The 19,170-nt window shown below is 41.7% G+C and overlaps 1 long non-coding RNA gene and 1 other non-coding gene across 2 annotated transcripts; one reads left to right on the top strand and one right to left on the bottom strand.

Moving 5' to 3' along the window:
• Positions 1-486: 486 nt before the first annotated feature.
• Positions 487-569, top strand: trnal-cag (transfer RNA leucine (anticodon CAG)). The gene has a single exon. It is a non-coding gene; the product is annotated as a tRNA-Leu (tRNA).
• A 3,248-nt stretch (positions 570-3,817) lies between these two features.
• On the bottom strand, positions 3,818-8,337 carry LOC115548322 (uncharacterized). Its single transcript, XR_003977574.1, has 4 exons — positions 7,497-8,337; positions 7,054-7,166; positions 6,131-6,182; positions 3,818-4,800 (listed from the first exon to the last, which is right to left on the bottom strand). It is a non-coding gene; the product is annotated as an uncharacterized LOC115548322 (long non-coding RNA).
• Between the last annotated feature and the right edge of the window lie 10,833 nt (positions 8,338-19,170).

Here is a 19,170-nt window from a genome sequence, read left to right as displayed (position 1 = left end):
TTTGACCACACAGGCGCAAGCTTTGAGTCACGTGAATATTGGCAGTGTTCTGACGCCACTCGTTTTGAAACTCCTGACAGTCGAATCTGAAAAAAAAGAACCGTTCCTGGGGGCGGGACCATTTAGCTCTAAACCTATTGGTTGCTCTCGGCTGACGTACATTCCAATCACATGTGCCGTTCACCGGGCTGTGCGTGATTGACAGTGCTCTGCCGGTGACACGAATAAGTGTCACAGACTTTCGCGGTTGATTTTGATTTCCATTTTCTGGAACCATGGCTGTTTCCCAAAGTGAAGGCTGCAGCCTTGCTAGGACGCGTCCTTGCTAGTCGCGTCCTATGGAGATGAGAAGCTGTGTTCGAAATCGTTCCCTATCATGGATGTAGTGCACTAAATAGGGTGCACGCCATTTTGTAGGGTGTTCGAATTCTCAGTGGTCCACTATATAGTGGATTTAAAATAGGGTACATACGATATTCCCTACATGTCTGGATGGCCGAGCGGTCTAAGGCGCTGCGTTCAGGTCGCAGTCTCCCCTGGAGGCGTGGGTTCGAATCCCACTTCAGACATTCTTTGTTGAATGATTCAGCAACAAATGTTTGCCTCAGCTGTGAAGACCCAACTGCCAACATATCCAATATATCTGCTATAATTTGAAATAGTAATTGAGATATAAGTAAATTATTTATGCATCAAAGCACAGTTACAGCGACAGCGGCCTCTGTCTGGAGTCAGTTTCCTGCCATAATTCAAACCTGAAAAAAAAAAGCTTCAAAGGCTTGTAAGTCTGGGTTTGAAATATAACCGCGAAAACGAATACATTTAATGATGGAGTCTCCGGCTTTCGTTTAGAAATGTCAACAATTTATTTGTGATTTGACATAGAATATTTAACATTCAAAATTAATTAAACAAGGAAATGTAACATTCAACATCAATACAACCTCCAGCTTTCGTCGTGAGTGACCGGTTTGTTTACATGATGTGGGCGCCTCTGTCTGCGTCACACAAATACCCGGCGCATTTACTGACGCAAATGACGTTTAGAAATGTTCAGCGTAGTGTCCAAATTCTCGTTCCCTATTCCCTATATAGTGCACTATATCATGTACACTATATAGGGAATAGGGAACGAGTGTATAGGGAACGATTTCGAACACAGCTATTGGTTCCAGAAAATGCAAATCAAAATCAACCGCGAAAGTCGCTTGTTATTCGTGTCATCGGCAGAGCACTGTCAATCACGCACAGCCCGGTGAACGGCATATGTGATTGGAATGTACGTCAGCCGAGAGCAACCAATAGGTTTAGAGCTAAATGGTCCCGCCCCCAGGAACGTTTTTTTTTTTTTTTCAGATTCGACTGTCAGGAGTTTCAAAACGAGTGGCGTCAGAACACTGCCAATATTCACGTGACTCAAAGCTTGCGCCTGTGTGGTCAAATCTCTGAAAAGTCAGTGCTGAAAAGTCAGTTCTGAAAAAATACGTTGCAATGTCGTAAACGTACACCTTTACAAGTTTTTAAAACTAAATATTCAACCTTTCAAAACGTATTTCTCAATGTATGAACAACTGTTTGCAGAATCCCATTTACAAGGTTTCAAAACCGGGCAACAATGAAATACACTGTTAGAACAGTGCCAGATTTGAAACTCTGCAAATGCGCTGGTGAAATTGTTTGAACTTTGAAAATGTGTTGGTGGTTATTAGATTAGCCCAGTAGAACCAGCACCCCCTTTTATTAGATTAGCCCAGTAGAACCAGCACCCCTTTCATTAGATTAGACCAGTAGAACCAGCACCCCCTTTTATTAGATTAGCCCAGTAGAACCAGCCCCCCTTTTATTAGATTAGCCCAGTAGAACCAGCACCCCCTTTTATTAGATTAGCCCAGTAGAACCAGCACCCCCTTTTATTAGATTAGCCCAGTAGAACCAGCACCCCTTTCATTAGATTAGACCAGTAGAACCAGCACCCCTTTTATTAGATTAGCCCAGTAGAACCAGCACCCCCTTTTATTAGATTAGCCCAGTAGAACCAGCACCCCTTTCATTAGATTAGACCAGTAGAACCAGCACCCCTTTTATTAGATTAGCCCAGTAGAACCAGCACCCCCTTTTATTAGATTAGCCCAGTAGAACCAGCACCCCTTTCATCCTTCCTTCACCTTTCCTACATAAGGACTTCTTTGTCACCATTTACAAACTGCAACTTTTATGAAGTCAAATGGCCTTCAGCGAAGTAGAGCGCCAACAAGGCGTGGCCAGCAGGGTTAGACAAGAGCCTGAGGGTGAGTGATGACTACATAGTGTTTTTTTATTAAAAAAAATATGGTGGTCAGTATTTATACATAGCCTGCTATTCTTGGTGTTTTATAGTAGCAATAAACACTTCACCTAGATGCATTCAAAACAGATTTCCCTATTGTGACAAATTTGAAAGACATTCAACAATCCACTTCAATTACTCTTTATTCATACTCTTCAAATTAACAATCGTAATCAATGGCCTCAGCCATAATGCAATCTAGCAAGAACCCCTGCAACACTGTATGGCACTCCTTCAGATTCCCCTACTGCGATAGCCTGGTAACAATTACAATTAGGGCATTTTTATCCAAAGCGACTCAAATAAGATCAAATAAATAGGCATTTGGTTCCATGTTAGATATTTAGCAATCAATTCGTTGTTTACTCCTCGATCATTATCTACCTTGTCTTTTCACATATTCAGCCTTATGTTATTGGCTTCGTTACGTATTTTAAGAACCTGAGCTGCCCCCACATAGCCCCAAGGAAGCAGGACCAAACATATAAGCCGTAAATACTATACATAGCCACAAGGGGAGCAGGACCTTATTGAAGGCTGCAATAGCTGCTCCAACCACACAGAAGGCGGCACCTTTAGATAGGTGAAGCCGAGGCTAATACGTCACATAGGCCACGCCCACTTCATATAGGCCACGCCCACCCGACCATATCAATCTCAAAAAGTATAAAAAAAAGGTTCAAATAATTGTATTCGCCATTTGTGCATAAACCAGACAGTTCAAACACATTGGAATTCTTGTGCAGGGCTTCCCAAGTCAAGTACAGTATTAATACAAAGAGAGAGATCGAGAGAGAGGGCGCAGCACAATAAATAGTAATAATAAAAAATATAAAAAGTTTTAAAAATGGAGATAAGGACAAATTGCATGTTGTGCATTGCATTTCAGTTCAATCTCGACAGAGAAGTTGGACTTCAGAATCTTCTAGCTGCTGCCAGACAAAGGGTTAATGTTTTTGATCTGCTGGGAGACGCTCAGCACGTGCTCAACACGCTTCCACCTCCTTTTGCTCCGTAATTACCATACCGAAATACTTGTGTGTTAAAAGCTATCCTGGATTGGAACCCTTTCTTGGAAGAACTCTGCAGCTTCATAGTCCTATGATTGATATCGTCAGATCAGATTCACCAGTAAGGATGCTTAAGCTGCTCAGCTGTCCCAATTCCCCAAAACAAAATCTGTAAAGATGAAGTATCTTTATTCAATTCAATTTTATTTGTATAGCCCTTAATCACCATTACAGTCTCAAAGGGCTTAACAGGCCAAATATTTGTGACACCCCCCTTTACCCATGCCCCCCGCACGGGCAAGAAAAAACTCCCTTGAATCAGCAAGGAAGAAATCTTGAGAAGAAACGCAGTGTAGGGGATCCCTTCTTCCAGGGATGGTCAGGAGTGCAATGGGTGCCACAATTGACATACAGGTAAATACATGCACATCATATTCAAATGGTGATGGGGTTCTGGCCGGTTATCCATGAGTTGCCACACTGTATAATGTAATAAGAAAAGCACAACAAACAGAGTGGTCTTCACTTCGCATCTGTTTTTCACACTCCAAATTAATCTCATTATTAATTAAACAAGTTTTCAAATATCATCTGAAGTACTTGGAGTCCTCAAGGAATAAAACACAGATGCAGGGGAAAAGAGATGCCTTTAAAGAAACAAAGTGGAGCGACCCAGGGACAAGTCTGGTTTGGGTTTAAGATTAAGGATGGTTAACTTTTATTATTGGTGTTTGTTTAAGTTTAGGCATTAGTGATTGTATTAAAGATTGTTTAGGTATTAGGAAAGAGTTTAGTTATTAGAGATGCTTAGTTAGATGGTTCAGTTTAGGTACTAGGTTAAGGTAAGAGTTTAGGTGTTTGAGCTCTTCAGTTAGATGGTTAAGTTTGGGTATTAGGTTAGGTTGAGGTAAGCGAGTTTATGCCTTTGAGATGTTTAGTTAAATGGTTTGGTTTAGGTACTCGGTTAAGGTAAGAGAGTTTAGGCATTTGAGATCTTTGGTTAGATGGTTAAGTTTGGGTATTAGGTTGGCTTTTTGTTTTGTTAGACAAGTTACTTTAGGCATTTTATACGTTTCAATTTAGGACATTTGAAAGAAAGATTAAAAAGATTTTTAAGCTCAGGTTTGGTCCAGCTTTGTCCCTTTAGTCGCTCCCTTAGAAAGAGGGTTCAGAGGTAACTGGGTTAGAAATACAATAGTTGGGGTCACAGAAATAGAATGTATAAATCATTGAGCTAAACATGCTTTTCCTACAACATGGTGTGAATTACAGTGCTTTTTTTTTTTAAAGTTAAAATGGTAAAGTGGTAACAGTATGGTGTGTAGGAGGCAGGAGGAGTTGTAGGAGTTGTTGAGCTCCGAGTGGTTATGTCTGGGGTAGATTGGATTGTAGGTGCAGCCAGGGATCCTCAGGGTGGATGGGGAGTAGGACATCGTTGTAGATCAACTGTTCGGTCATCATACTCTGAAATAAATTGAAGGCCAAAAGTAAAGTCAGTCTCACAGTGTGCTGGCAGATTTAGAAGACATTTTGATGACCAAACGTGAAGGCCAATCAAAGACACAAATGCAGTAACAGCACCATCTGGCTTCAAACATAGGTCATTACATTCAGTAATTTAGGTTGGATTTTATATTGATTTACAGGAGAGAAAAGGCTTCAAGTCATTACGGCAAGAACATCAAAATCGTCAGTGCTGGATTACCATCTTTCATCAATAAATGTATGTATAATTGATACAAGTCAGTTGAGCTATTCCCAGGGAGTCTTCAACCTTTTTATGAAACAACTGCAATTGTCCAAGTACAGATCGATTCAATGGCCGAAGCATGTCATGTCCCAGTATGATAGGTGGCATGGCATTGTACCCATTTCAATCACCTTTTTTAAATAAATCAGTTTCTAGTCTTCCTCCCATCCATAAACTGTAAATTGTGCACGTATTTTAACTGGTACATCATGGTGAGTTTCCTCGTCAGTCCAAAAGTGTGTCTTGCTCCTGGACCTCTCCATCGTGTTTGCCGTTTGACAGTGACAACACTATGACTATTGTCTCCTTCTATTTCCTGCTCTGGGAAAAAATCTCCTGCATGCGCAGAACGCATAACCCTGATTGAACGTACATGCCCGATTAATGAGACCATCAATCGAATAATCTAGAGGTCTTAATCCGACGATGAGAAACCCGATCCGGTCTGATTTTAGTCACACTAAGGTGTATACATGCATCTTAAAAATACAATCATAGTGAGACTAACCCAATAATTTGGTTCTCGAGTGTCATCTAAACACAAGTCTCACTGGTGATAACATGTTTGGATGGATTGAACCAAAAGGACACCGCCTGAGAACAATCACAAAGGAACCGCACTGCACATTTTCCGTCTTATACTGCACAGAATAAAAATCGTACAATGCATAGAATTGCAAAGAATTTAAATCGCAGTGCATAGAATTGCAAAGACTTAAAATTGTATAGTGCATAGAATAGCAAATAAATAAAATCGTATAGTGAATAGAATTGCAAAGAATTAAAATTGTATAGTGCATAGAATTGCAAAGAATTAAAATCGTATAGTGTATAGAATTGCAAAGAATTAAAATTGTATAGTGCATCAACATCAAAACCACATTAAAATAGTCAGTGCTGGATTACCATCTTTCATCAATAAATGTATACAAGTCAGTTCAGCTATTCCCAGAGTCTTCAACATTTTTATTAAAATCGGGAGGGATTATGTGATTGCCATTTGGTCCATTTATGAATGAAGGAACCATTTATCAAAGTTCTCACCTGGGTCTCTCCACCATGGCAACTGCACAGCCATCTGCTCTTCCGTCGTGACCTGAAAAAAACAGTAATTTGTTGATCCCAAGTGGAAATTAGTCATAGCAAGGAGGGCAAAAAATATACACCAAGGGTAGGTATAAAAATTATACAAAGGATGGAAGCAAGCATTGTGTGACCGGAAGAGCAATTATTCATTTTTACGATCCTTAAGCATTAGCCAATATCAGTTTGACTAAGCGAAAAAAAAAAATCAAAAGCACACACTATGAGAGCATTATTTTGAGATGGTATCGATGGATTAATTTTATACAATGGCCCCAACCAAGTGTAAATGTATCTAACAGCGGCATTGTCAGGATGCACTGAAAGCTTCCCGAAATGTTAGCGTTGGGTTTGACAGGTTACAACATTAAGACGTTGGGGATACGGTACCGCTGCTGGGAGTTGATCCCCCGAGCATCTTAACAGGTCATCCGTTTCATGTACCATCTCTCGAATAAATATCACACACCTCTCTACCATAGGTAATAATAATAATAAATAATAATACATTTAATTTAGAGGCGTCTTTCAAGACACCTAAGGTCACCTTACAGAGCATATAGTCATCATAAATCGTTTAAAAAACAAGACATTGTGGAAAAATAAATAAAAAATAAAAAGGTAGATCTCTAACTCCCCCCCATCCCCCACCCCCCTCTAGGGGGGGGGGGAAGAGAGATAATAAATAAGGGGGGGGGGGGGGGGGGGGGGGGGGGGGGGGGGGGGAGTCACCTGAGCAGTGCTCCTCAGCACCATTGACTTTTATTCTGGTGGACCAAAAGCCCAGCTACAATTTGCTGATGAACCCAGCTACTGTGTCCTCGATTTTTTAGATGATAAGATTTACTTTATTGAACCTTTGAAGAACGGTCTGAAGAATTCACCTTTCCTGGACGAGGAGCTGGTTGGTCTTGACACCTCCCGCTGACCGCCACCGCAGGGACCTCCGACTGCGTCGCCTCAGTCCCATCAGGAACACACGTGACCCTTTGGCACACTGGACATTTGTTTTCTCCCCATTAATGCAGTCCAACACCTCACTCAGATGTCAATAGTGTATTTTACTGCACTTTTACAGCACAGTACATAGTGGGCTGTTTTGATAGAACTAATTACAATAGTTATTACTCCCAACCCCAAAAGCCAGCCACATGTAATACACATCCTGACTAGTCCTAGTGGCCGAGAATGCTTTCTTAACAGCCAGTCAGAATGAACATATCTGTATGGATTACTTTAGATCTGTACGATGAGTCGCTGACCGTGTCATTCTAAACAATCTAAACAATCCAAGCAAGCCATCAATATGTGTATTCCATTGTCTTACCCTTCAGCATCTGCAGAGCTGCACCATTCCTGGTCTTCCCTCCACCTACAGCATCCAGTGCCAGTCCTGAATTTGACAAACGCTGTAGAACACTGATCTTGAAATTAAATGTTCAGGGGCAAACCCTACCCCTGAACAAAAATAATTCAATTCTTTCATGGTTCAACGTTCATAAATAATTGTCAATGCTTAAATTCCTTGCAAATAAGTAATATAAAGGACAGCATGAGGTATATCTAGCAAGATGATTATGGTACAGTGAGAACCATATGTTTTTATAGAGCAAATAATTTAACTCAAGTAAATTGCCATAGAAAGTGATAAACCTTACTTGCCTCCATTGCTGAAGTTCGTACATATCTTGGAATGGACTTTGTGAAATTTGACAAAATATTGAAATGGAAAATTTGTCAAAAATTTAAATTTGCAGTACTACAAATCTGAATCTGCCGGTGTTGATGTTCATAGGACCAAGTGCAAGTACTAAAAATCGCTAGGCTAACCCATTCCCCGTATACAGCAGCTATAGCTAGCTAATGCAGATGCTAGACAATTAAGTAATATGAATAAATACAACACACAGGTTAGCTACCAGGCGAAACGCTCCCAACACAGTTGTGTTGGAGAGAACTGCCTTCCAGTCTACCAGGTGAAACGCTACCAACACAGTGGCGTTGGAGAAAACGACCTTCCAAGCTACCAGGTGAAACGCTCACAACACCGTTGCGTTGGAGCAAACTAGCTTCCAGGCTACCAGGTGAAACGCTCCCAACACAGTTGCGTTGGAGCAAACTACCTTCCAGACTACCAGGTGAAACTCTCCCAACACAGTTGAGTTGGAGCAAACGACTTTCCAGGCTACTTTGTGAAACGCTCCCAACACAGTTGCGTTGGAGCAAACTAGCTTCTAAGCTACCAGGTGAAACACTCCCAACACAGTTGCGTTGGAGCAAACTAGCTTCCAGGCTACCAGGTGAAACGCTCCTAACACAGTTGCGTTGGAGCAAACTACCTTCCAAGCTACCAGGTGAAACGCTCCCAACACAGTTGCGTTGGAGCAAACTACTTTCCAGAATACCAGGTGAAACGCTCCCAACACAGTTGCGTTGGAGCAAACAACTTTCCAGGCTACTTCGTGAAACGCTCCCAACACAGTTGCGTTGGAGAAAACTAGCTTCTAAGCTACCAGGTGAAACGCTCCCAACACAGTTGCGTTGGAGCAAACTACCTTCCAGGCTACCAGGTGAAACACTCCCAACACAGTTGCGTTGGAGCAAACTAGCTTCCAGGCTACCAGGTGAAACGCTCCCAACACAATAGCATTTACTGTACAGTCAGTACGTTTACATACACATCTTATAGCCAAAGGTCGACTATACTCCCCAATTGGACAACTGCAATTGTCCGAGTACATATTTCAGATTATATTGCACAGAATAAAAACACATTGCAATGACTTAAAATCGTAGTGCATAGAATTGCAAAGAATTGAAATCGTAGTGCATAGAATTGCAAATAATTAAAATCGTATAATGCATAGAATTGCATAGAATGAAAAATCGTAGTGCATAGAATTGCAAAAAATAAAAATCATATAGAGCATATAACTGCAAATAATTAAAATCGTAATGCATAGAATTGCAAAGACTTAAAATAATGCATAGAATTGCAAAGAATTAAAATCGTATAATGCATAGAATTGCAAAGAATTAAAATCATAGTGCATAGAATTGCAAAATAATTAAAATCGTAGTGCATGGAATTGCAAAGAATTAAAATCGTAGTGCATAGAATTGCAAAGAATTAAAACCGTATTGCATAGAATCAAACCACATTGCAAGGAATTAAAATCATTTAGCACAGAATAAAACCACATTGAAGTATGAAGCAGCAGTAGCCTACAACTTCACCAGCAGTCAACAATTTGCAAATGTATGGAAAGTTGTAAAAAGGAAAGATTCAAAAAAGGGAGAATGTAGAGTACTGTGTGGATGTGTAAATCAACTAATCCATCTCCTAAATTCAAACCTACCAAGCCAAAAACCAACAATTGAAACCAAACCATAACATGCCCGCAGTCATTCGTCTGGTGAAGTCAGTCTGACAGCTTTTCATACACCAGTCCAGTGGGGTTACGGGTGGAGCGAAAACAAACCCCATTGTGGAAGTTTGAGGTCACAACTTCATACTCGCCCTAATTTCGGTTTGCCAGACATCCGTTCTGGGTTTTTCCCAGAACTTCCAGTTCTTTGTGGATTCCTGAGGGAGGTGAAGCATCGGCAGAAGGTGCTGTGACATCAAATTGTAAAATCCAGAATTGCACCGATGTCATTTCCACCAGGGATGTTCTGTAGTTCAGTGGTGCTGTGAAACAAAAAACAATTGGCGAAAATAGTTGCATTCGCCAATTGGTATACTTACCATTTAAGCTTGTTTGCTTTCACCAATTAAAATTTTGCCCAAAGGTTGAACTTTCACAATAGTTGCAGGTGTTCTTCCATTTTGCGTCCAGTTTCAAGAGCACACCCTTCCCAGTGTCAAGACAGGTTGTTGTTGTTGTTGTAGCGGTCCGCAGCGTTAGTAAAGTCAGTCGTTTAGTCGTCCCCCGTTAGGCTTCATACAAACACGTGCAACAATGCACTCAAAAACAACCTACAACACTGCACTAAACTTAGAATGAGCCAAAACCAAACAGACGAGCGGTAAAATCCAGGTTAAGTTTAGGGGAAGGGAAAGTGATGCGTGTGCGGTGGACCAATTCCCAAGTTCTGAGGCCGGCAGCCAAACACAACCAAACAAGCTACCTTCTAAGCTACCAGGTGAAACGCTCACAACACCGTTGCGTTGGAGCAAACTAGCTTCTAAGCTACCAGGTGAAACGCTCCCAACACAGTTGCGTTGGGAGCAGGCTACTTTCCAGGCTACTTCGTGAAACGCTCCCAACACAGTTGCGTTGGAGCAAACTAGCTTCTATGCTACCAGGTGAAACGCTCCCAACACAGTTGCATTGGAGCAAACTACATTCCAGGCTACCAGGTGAAACGCCCCCAACACAGTTGCGTTGGAGCAGGCTACTTCGTGAAACGCTCCCAACACAGTTGCGTTGGAGCAAACTAGCTTCTAAGCTACCAGGTGAAACGCTCCCAACACAGTTGCGTTGGAGCAGGCTACTTTGTGAAACGCTCCCAACACAGTTGCGTTGGAGCAAACTACTTTCCAGGCTACTTCGTGAAACGCTCCCAACACAGTTGCGTTGGAGCAAACTACCTTCCAGACTACCAGGTGAAACTCTCCCAACACAGTTGAGTTGGAGCAAACTACTTTCCAGGCTACTTTGTGAAACGCTCCCAACACAGTTGCGTTGGAGCAAACTAGCTTCTAAGCTACCAGGTGAAACACTCCCAACACAGTTGCGTTGGAGCAAACTAGCTTCCAGGCTACCAGGTGAAACGCTCCCAACACAGTTGCGTTGGAGCAAACTACCTTCCAAGCTACCAGGTGAAACGCTCCCAACACAGTTGCGTTGGAGCAAACTACTTTCCAGAATACCAGGTGAAACGCTCCCAACACAGTTGCGTTGGAGCAAACAACTTTCCAGGCTACTTCGTGAAACGCTCCCAACACCGTTGCGTTGGAGAAAACTAGCTTCTCAGCTACCAGGTGAAACGCTCCCAACACAGTTGCGTTGGAGCAAACTACCTTCCAGGCTACCAGGTGAAACACTCCCAACACAGTTGCGTTGGAGCAAACTAGCTTCCAGGCTACCAGGTGAAACGCTCCCAACACAATAGCATTTACTGTACAGTCAGTACGTTTACATACACATCTTATAGCCAAAGGTCGACTATACTCCCCAATTGGACAACTGCAATTGTCCGAGTACATATTTCAGATTATATTGCACAGAATAAAACCACATTGCAATGACATAGAATTGCAAAGAATTGAAATCTTAGTGCATAGAATTGCAAAGAAATAAAATCGTATAATGCATAGAATTGCAAAGAATTAAAATTTTAGTACATAGAATTGAAAAGAATGAAAAATCGTAGTGCATAGAATTGCAAAGAATTAAAATCGTATAATGCATAGAATTGCATAGAATGAAAAATCGTAGTGCATAGAATTGCAAAAAATAAAAATCATATAGAGCATATAACTGCAAATAATTAAAATCGTATAATGCATAGAATTGCAAAGAATTAAAATCGTAGTGCATAGAATTGCAAAGAATTAAAATCGTATAATGCATAGAATTGCAAAGAATTAAAATCGTAGTGCATAGAATTGCAAAGAATTAGAATCATAGTGCATAGAATTGCAAAGAATTAAAATCGTAGTGCATAGAATTGCAAAGAATTAAAACCGTATTGCATAGAATCAAACCACATTGCAAGGAATTAAAATCATTTAGCACAGAATAAAACCACATTGAAGTATGAAGCAGCAGTAGCCTACAACTTCACCAGCAGTCAACAATTTGCAAATGTATGGAAAGTTGTAAAAAGGAAAGATTCAAAAAAGGGAGAATGTAGAGTACTGTGTGGATGTGTAAATCAACTAATCCATCTCCTAAATTCAAACCTACCAAGCCAAAAAACCAACAATTGAAACCAAACCATAACATGCCCGCAGTCATTTCGTCTGGTGAAGTCAGTCTGACAGCTTTTCATACACCAGTCCAGTGGGGTTACGGGTGGCGCGAAAACAAACCCATTGTGGAAGTTTGAGGTCACAACTTCACACTCGCCCTAATTTCGGTTTGCCAGACATCCGTTCTGGGTTTTTCCCGGAACTTCCAGTTCTTTGTGGATTTCCTGAGGGAGGTGAAGCATCGGCAGAAGGTGCTGTGACATCAAATTGTAAAATCCAGAATTGCACCGATGTCATTTCCACTAGGGATGTTCTGTAGTCCAGTGGTGCTGTGAAACAAAAAAGCAATTGGCGAAAATAGTTGCATTCGCCAATTGGTATACTTACATTTAACTTGCGCTTGTTTGCTTTCACCAATTCCAATTTTGCCCAAAGGTTGAACTTTCACAATAGTTGCAGGTGTTCTTCCATTTTGCGTCCAGTTTCAAGAGCACATCCTTCCCAGTGTCAAGACAGGTTGTTGTTGTTGTTGTAGCGGTCTCAGCGGTCTAGGCGTTAGTAAAGTCAGCGTTTAGATCGTCCCCCCGTAGGCTTCATACAAACACGTGCAACAATGCACTCAAAAAACAACCTACAACACTGCACTAAACTTAGAATGAGCCAAAACCAAACAGACGAGCGCTAAAATCCAGGTTAAGTTTAGGGGAAAGGAAAGTGATGTGTGTGCGGTGGACCAATTCCCAAGTTCTGAGGCCGGCAGCCAAACACAACCAAACAAGCTACCTTCTAAGCTACCAGGTGAAACGCTCACAACACAGTTGCGTTGGAGCAAACTACATTCCAGGCTACCAGGTGAAACGCCCCCAACAGAGTTGCGTTGGAGCAAACTACTTTCCAGGCTACTTCGTGAAACGCTCCCAACACAGTTGCGTTGGAGCAAACTAGCTTCTAAGCTACCAGGTGAAACGCTCCCAACACAGTTGCGTTGGAGCAAACTACTTTCCAGGCTACTTCGTGAAACGCTCCCAACACAGTTGCGTTGGAGCAACTAGCTTCTATGCTACCAAGGTGAAACGCTCCCAACACAGTGGCATTGGAGCAAACTACATTCCAGGCTACCAGGTGAAACGCCCCCAACACAGTTGCGTTGGAGCAAACTACTTTCCAGGCTACTTCGTTGAAACGCTCCCAACACAGTTGCGTTGGAGCAAAACTAGCTTCTATGCTACCAGGTGTAACGCTCCCAACACAGTTGCATTGGAGCAAACTACATTCCAGGCTACCAGGTGAAACGCCCCCAACACAGTTGCGTTGGAGCAAACTACTTTCCAGGCTACTTCGTGAAACGCTCCCAACACAGTTGCGTTGGAAGCAACTAGCTTCCAGGCTACCAGGTGAAACGCTCCCAACACAATAGCATTTACTGTACAGTCAGTACGTTTACATACACATCTTATAGCCAAAGGTCGACTATACTCACCAATTGGACAACTGCAATTGTCCGCGAGTACATATTTCAGATTATATTGCACAGAATAAAAAACACATTGCAATGGACTTAAAATCGTAGTGCATAGAATTGCAAAGAATTGAAATCGTATAGTGCATAGAATTGCAAATAATTAAAATCGTATAATGCATAGAATTGCATAGAATGAAAAATCGTATAGTGCAATAGAATTGCAAAAAATAAAAATCATATAGAGCATATAACTGCAAATAATTAAAATCGTAATGCATAAGAATTGCAAAGACTTAAAATAATGCATAGAATTGCAAAGAATAAAATCGTATAATGCATAGAATTGCAAAGAATTAAAATCATAGTGCATAGAATTGCAAAATATTAAAATCGTAGTGCATGGAATTGCAAAGAATTAAAATCGTAGTGCATAGAATTGCAAAGAATTAAAACCGTATTGCATAGAATCAAACCACATTGCAAGGAATTAAAATCATTTAGCACAGGCTTCATACAAACACGTGCAACAATGCACTCAAAAACAACCTACAACACTGCACTAAACTTACAATGAGCCAAAACCAAACAGACGAGCGGTAAAATCCAGGTTAAGTTTAGGGGAAAGGAAAGTGATGCGTGTGCGGTGGACCAATTCCCAAGTTCTGAGGCCGGCAGCCAAACACAACCAAACAAGCTACCTTCTAAGCTACCAGGTGAAACGCTCACAACACCGTTGCGTTGGAGCAAACTAGCTTCTAAGCTACCAGGTGAAACGCTCCCAACACAGTTGCGTTGGAGCAGGCTACTTTCCAGGCTACTTCGTGAAACGCTCCCAACACAGTTGCGTTGGAGCAAACTAGCTTCTAAGCTACCAGGTGAAACGCTCCCAACACAGTTGCATTGGAGCAAACTACATTCCAGGCTACCAGGTGAAACGCCCCCAACACAGTTGCGTTGGAGCAAACTACTTTCCAGGCTACTTCGTGAAACGCTCCCAACACAGTTGCGTTGGAGCAAACTAGCTTCTAAGCTACCAGGTGAAACGCTCCCAACACAGTTGCGTTGGAGCAGGCTACTTTGTGAAACGCTCCCAACACAGTTGCGTTGGAGCAAACTACTTTCCAGGCTACTTCGTGAAACGCTCCCAACACAGTTGCGTTGGAGCAAACTAGCTTCTAAGCTACCAGGTGAAACGCTCCCAACACAGTTGCGTTGGAGCAAACTACTTTCCAGGCTACCAGGTGAAACGCTCCCAACACAGTTGCGTTGGAGCAAACTAGCTTCTAAGCTACCAGGTGAAACGCTCCCAACATAGTTGCATTGGAGCAAACTACCTTACAGGCTACCACGTGAAACGTTCCCAACACAGTTGCGTTGGAGCAACTAGCTTCCAGGCTACCAGGTGAAACGCTCCCAACACAGTTGCGTTGGAGAAAACTAGCTTCCAAGCTACCAGGTGAAACACTCCCAACACAGTTGCGTTGGAGCAAACTAGCTTCCAGGCTACCAGGTGAAACGCTCCCAACACAATAGCATTTACTGTACAGTCAGTATGTTTACATACACATCTTATAGCCAAAGGTCGACTATACTCCCCAATTGGACAACTGCAATTGTCCGACTACATATTTCAGATTATATTGCACAGAATAAAACCACATTGCAATGACTTAAAATTGTAGTGCATAGAATTGCAAAGAATTGAAATCTTAGTGCATAGAATTGCAAAGAAATAAAATCGTATAATGCATAGAATTGCAAAGAATTAAAATTTTAGTACATAGAATTGAAAAGAATGAAAAATCGTAGTGCATAGAATTGCAAAGAATTAAAATCGTATAATGCATAGAATTGCATAGAGTGAAAAATCGTAGTGCATAGAATTGCAAAAAATAAAAATCATATAGAGCATATAACTGCAAATAATTAAAATCGTATAATGCATAGAATTGCAAAGAATTAAAATCGTAGTGCATAGAATTGCAAAGAATTAAAATCGTATAATGCATAGAATTGCAAAGAATTAAAATCGTAGTGCATAGAATTGCAAAGAATTAGAATCATAGTGCATAGAATTGCAAAGAATTAAAATCGTAGTGCATAGAATTGCAAAGAATTAAAACCGTATTGCATAGAATCAAACCACATTGCAAGGAATTAAAATCATTTAGCACAGAATAAAACCACATTGAAGTATGAAGCAGCAGTAGCCTACAACTTCACCAGCATTCAACAATTTGCAAATGTATGGAAAGTTGTAAAAAGGAAAGATTCAAAAAAGGGAGAATGTAGAGTACTGTGTGGATGTGTAAATCAACTAATCCATCTCCTAAATTCAAACCTACCAAGCCAAAAACCAACAATTTAAACCAAACCATAACATGCCCGCAGTCATTCGTCTGGTGAAGTCAGTCTGACAGCTTTTCATACACCAGTCCAGTGGGGTTACGGGTGGCGCGAAAACAAACCCCATTGTGGAAGTTTGAGGTCACAACTTCACACTCGCCCTAATTTCGGTTTGCCAGACATCCGTTCTGGGTTTTTCCCAGAACTTCCAGTTCTTTGTGGATTCCTGAGGGAGGTGAAGCATCGGCAGAAGGTGCTGTGACATCAAATTGTAAAATCCAGAATTGCACCGATGTCATTTCCACTAGGGATGTTCTGTAGTCCAGTGGTGCTGTGAAACAAAAAAGCAATTGGCGAAAATAGTTGCATTCGCCAATTGGTATACTTACCATTTAACTTGCGCTTGTTTGCTTTCACCAATTCCAATTTTGCCCAAAGGTTGAACTTTCACAATAGTTGCAGGTGTTCTTCCATTTTGCGTCCAGTTTCAAGAGCACATCCTTCCCAGTGTCAAGACAGGTTGTTGTTGTTGTTGTAGCGGTCCGCAGCGTTAGTAAAGTCAGTCGTTTAGTCGTCCCCCGTTAGGCTTCATACAAACACGTGCAACAATGCACTCAAAAACAACCTACAACACTGCACTAAACTTAGAATGAGCCAAAACCAAACAGACGAGCGCTAAAATCCAGGTTAAGTTTAGGGGAAAGGAAAGTGATGTGTGTGCGGTGGACCAATTCCCAAGTTCTGAGGCCGGCAGCCAAACACAACCAAACAAGCTACCTTCTAAGCTACCAGGTGAAACGCTCACAACACAGTTGCGTTGGAGCAAACTACATTCCAGGCTACCAGGTGAAACGCCCCCAACAGAGTTGCGTTGGAGCAAACTACTTTCCAGGCTACTTCGTGAAACGCTCCCAACACAGTTGCGTTGGAGCAAACTAGCTTCCAAGCTACCAGGTGAAACGCTCCCAACACAGTTGCGTTGGAGCAAACTACTTTCCAGGCTACTTCGTGAAACGCTCCCAACACAGTTGCGTTGGAGCAAACTAGCTTCTATGCTACCAGGTGAAACGCTCCCAACACAGTTGCATTGGAGCAAACTACATTCCAGGCTACCAGGTGAAACGCCCCCAACACAGTTGCGTTGGAGCAAACTACTTTCCAGGCTACTTCGTGAAACGCTCCCAACACAGTTGCGTTGGAGCAAACTAGCTTCTATGCTACCAGGTGTAACGCTCCCAACACAGTTGCATTGGATCAAACTACATTCCAGGCTACCAGGTGAAACGCCCCCAACACAGTTGCGTTGGAGCAAACTACTTTCCAGGCTACTTCGTGAAACGCTCCCAACACAGTTGCGTTGGAGCAAACTAGCTTCCAGGCTACCAGGTGAAACGCTCCCAACACAATAGCATTTACTGTACAGTCAGTATGTTTACATACACATCTTATAGCCAAAGGTCGACTATACTCCCCAATTGGACAACTGCAATTGTCCGAGTACATATTTCAGATTATATTGCACAGAATAAAAACACATTGCAATGACTTAAAATCGTAGTGCATAGAATTGCAAAGAATTGAAATCGTAGTGCATAGAATTGCAAATAATTAAAATCGTATAATGCATAGAATTGCATAGAATGAAAAATCGTAGTGCATAGAATTGCAAAAAATAAAAATCATATAGAGCATATAACTGCAAATAATTAAAATCGTAATGCATAGAATTGCAAAGACTTAAAATAATGCATAGAATTGCAAAGAATTAAAATCGTATAATGCATAGAATTGCAAAGAATTAAAATCATAGTGCATAGAATTGCAAAATAATTAAAATCGTAGTGCATGGAATTGCAAAGAATTAAAATCGTAGTGCATAGAATTGCAAAGAATTAAAACCGTATTGCATAGAATCAAACCACATTGCAAGGAATTAAAATCATTTAGCACAGGCTTCATACAAACACGTGCAACAATGCACTCAAAAACAACCTACAACACTGCACTAAACTTACAATGAGCCAAAACCAAACAGACGAGCGGTAAAATCCAGGTTAAGTTTAGGGGAAAGGAAAGTGATGCGTGTGCGGTGGACCAATTCCCAAGTTCTGAGGCCGGCAGCCAAACACAACCAAACAAGCTACCTTCTAAGCTACCAGGTGAAACGCTCACAACACCGTTGCGTTGGAGCAAACTAGCTTCTAAGCTACCAGGTGAAACGCTCCCAACACAGTTGCGTTGGAGCAGGCTACTTTCCAGGCTACTTCGTGAAACGCTCCCAACACAGTTGCGTTGGAGCAAACTAGCTTCTATGCTACCAGGTGAAACGCTCCCAACACAGTTGCATTGGAGCAAACTACATTCCAGGCTACCAGGTGAAACGCCCCCAACACAGTTGCGTTGGAGCAAACTACTTTCCAGGCTACTTCGTGAAACGCTCCCAACACAGTTGCGTTGGAGCAAACTAGCTTCTAAGCTACCAGGTGAAACGCTCCCAACACAGTTGCGTTGGAGCAGGCTACTTTGTGAAACGCTCCCAACACAGTTGCGTTGGAGCAAACTACTTTCCAGGCTACTTCGTGAAACGCTCCCAACACAGTTGCGTTGGAGCAAACTAGCTTCTAAGCTACCAGGTGAAACGCTCCCAACACAGTTGCGTTGGAGCAAACTACTTTCCAGGCTACCAGGTGAAACGCTCCCAACACAGTTGCGTTGGAGCAAACTAGCTTCTAAGCTACCAGGTGAAACGCTCCCAACATAGTTGCATTGGAGCAAACTACCTTCCAGGCTACCAGGTGAAACGTTCCCAACACAGTTGCGTTGGAGCAACTAGCTTCCAGGCTACCAGGTGAAACGCTCCCAACACAGTTGCGTTGGAGAAAACTAGCTTCCAAGCTACCAGGTGAAACACTCCCAACACAGTTGCGTTGGAGCAAACTAGCTTCCAGGCTACCAGGTGAAACGCTCCCAACACAATAGCATTTACTGTACAGTCAGTATGTTTACATACACATCTTATAGCCAAAGGTCGACTATACTCCCCAATTGGACAACTGCAATTGTCCGACTACATATTTCAGATTATATTGCACAGAATAAAACCACATTGCAATGACTTAAAATTGTAGTGCATAGAATTGCAAAGAAATAAAATCGTATAATGCATAGAATTGCAAAGAATTTAAATTTTAGTACATAGAATTGAAAAGAATGAAAAATCGTAGTGCATAGAATTGCAAAGAATTAAAATCGTATAATGCATAGAATTGCATA

Source organism: Gadus morhua, chromosome 8, assembly GCF_902167405.1.
Source record: "Gadus morhua chromosome 8, gadMor3.0, whole genome shotgun sequence".
In the NCBI taxonomy this organism is placed as follows: domain Eukaryota; kingdom Metazoa; phylum Chordata; class Actinopteri; order Gadiformes; family Gadidae; genus Gadus; species Gadus morhua.
The sequence above is the reverse complement of the archived record's forward strand: the minus strand, read 5'-3'. Positions and strand labels throughout refer to the sequence as shown.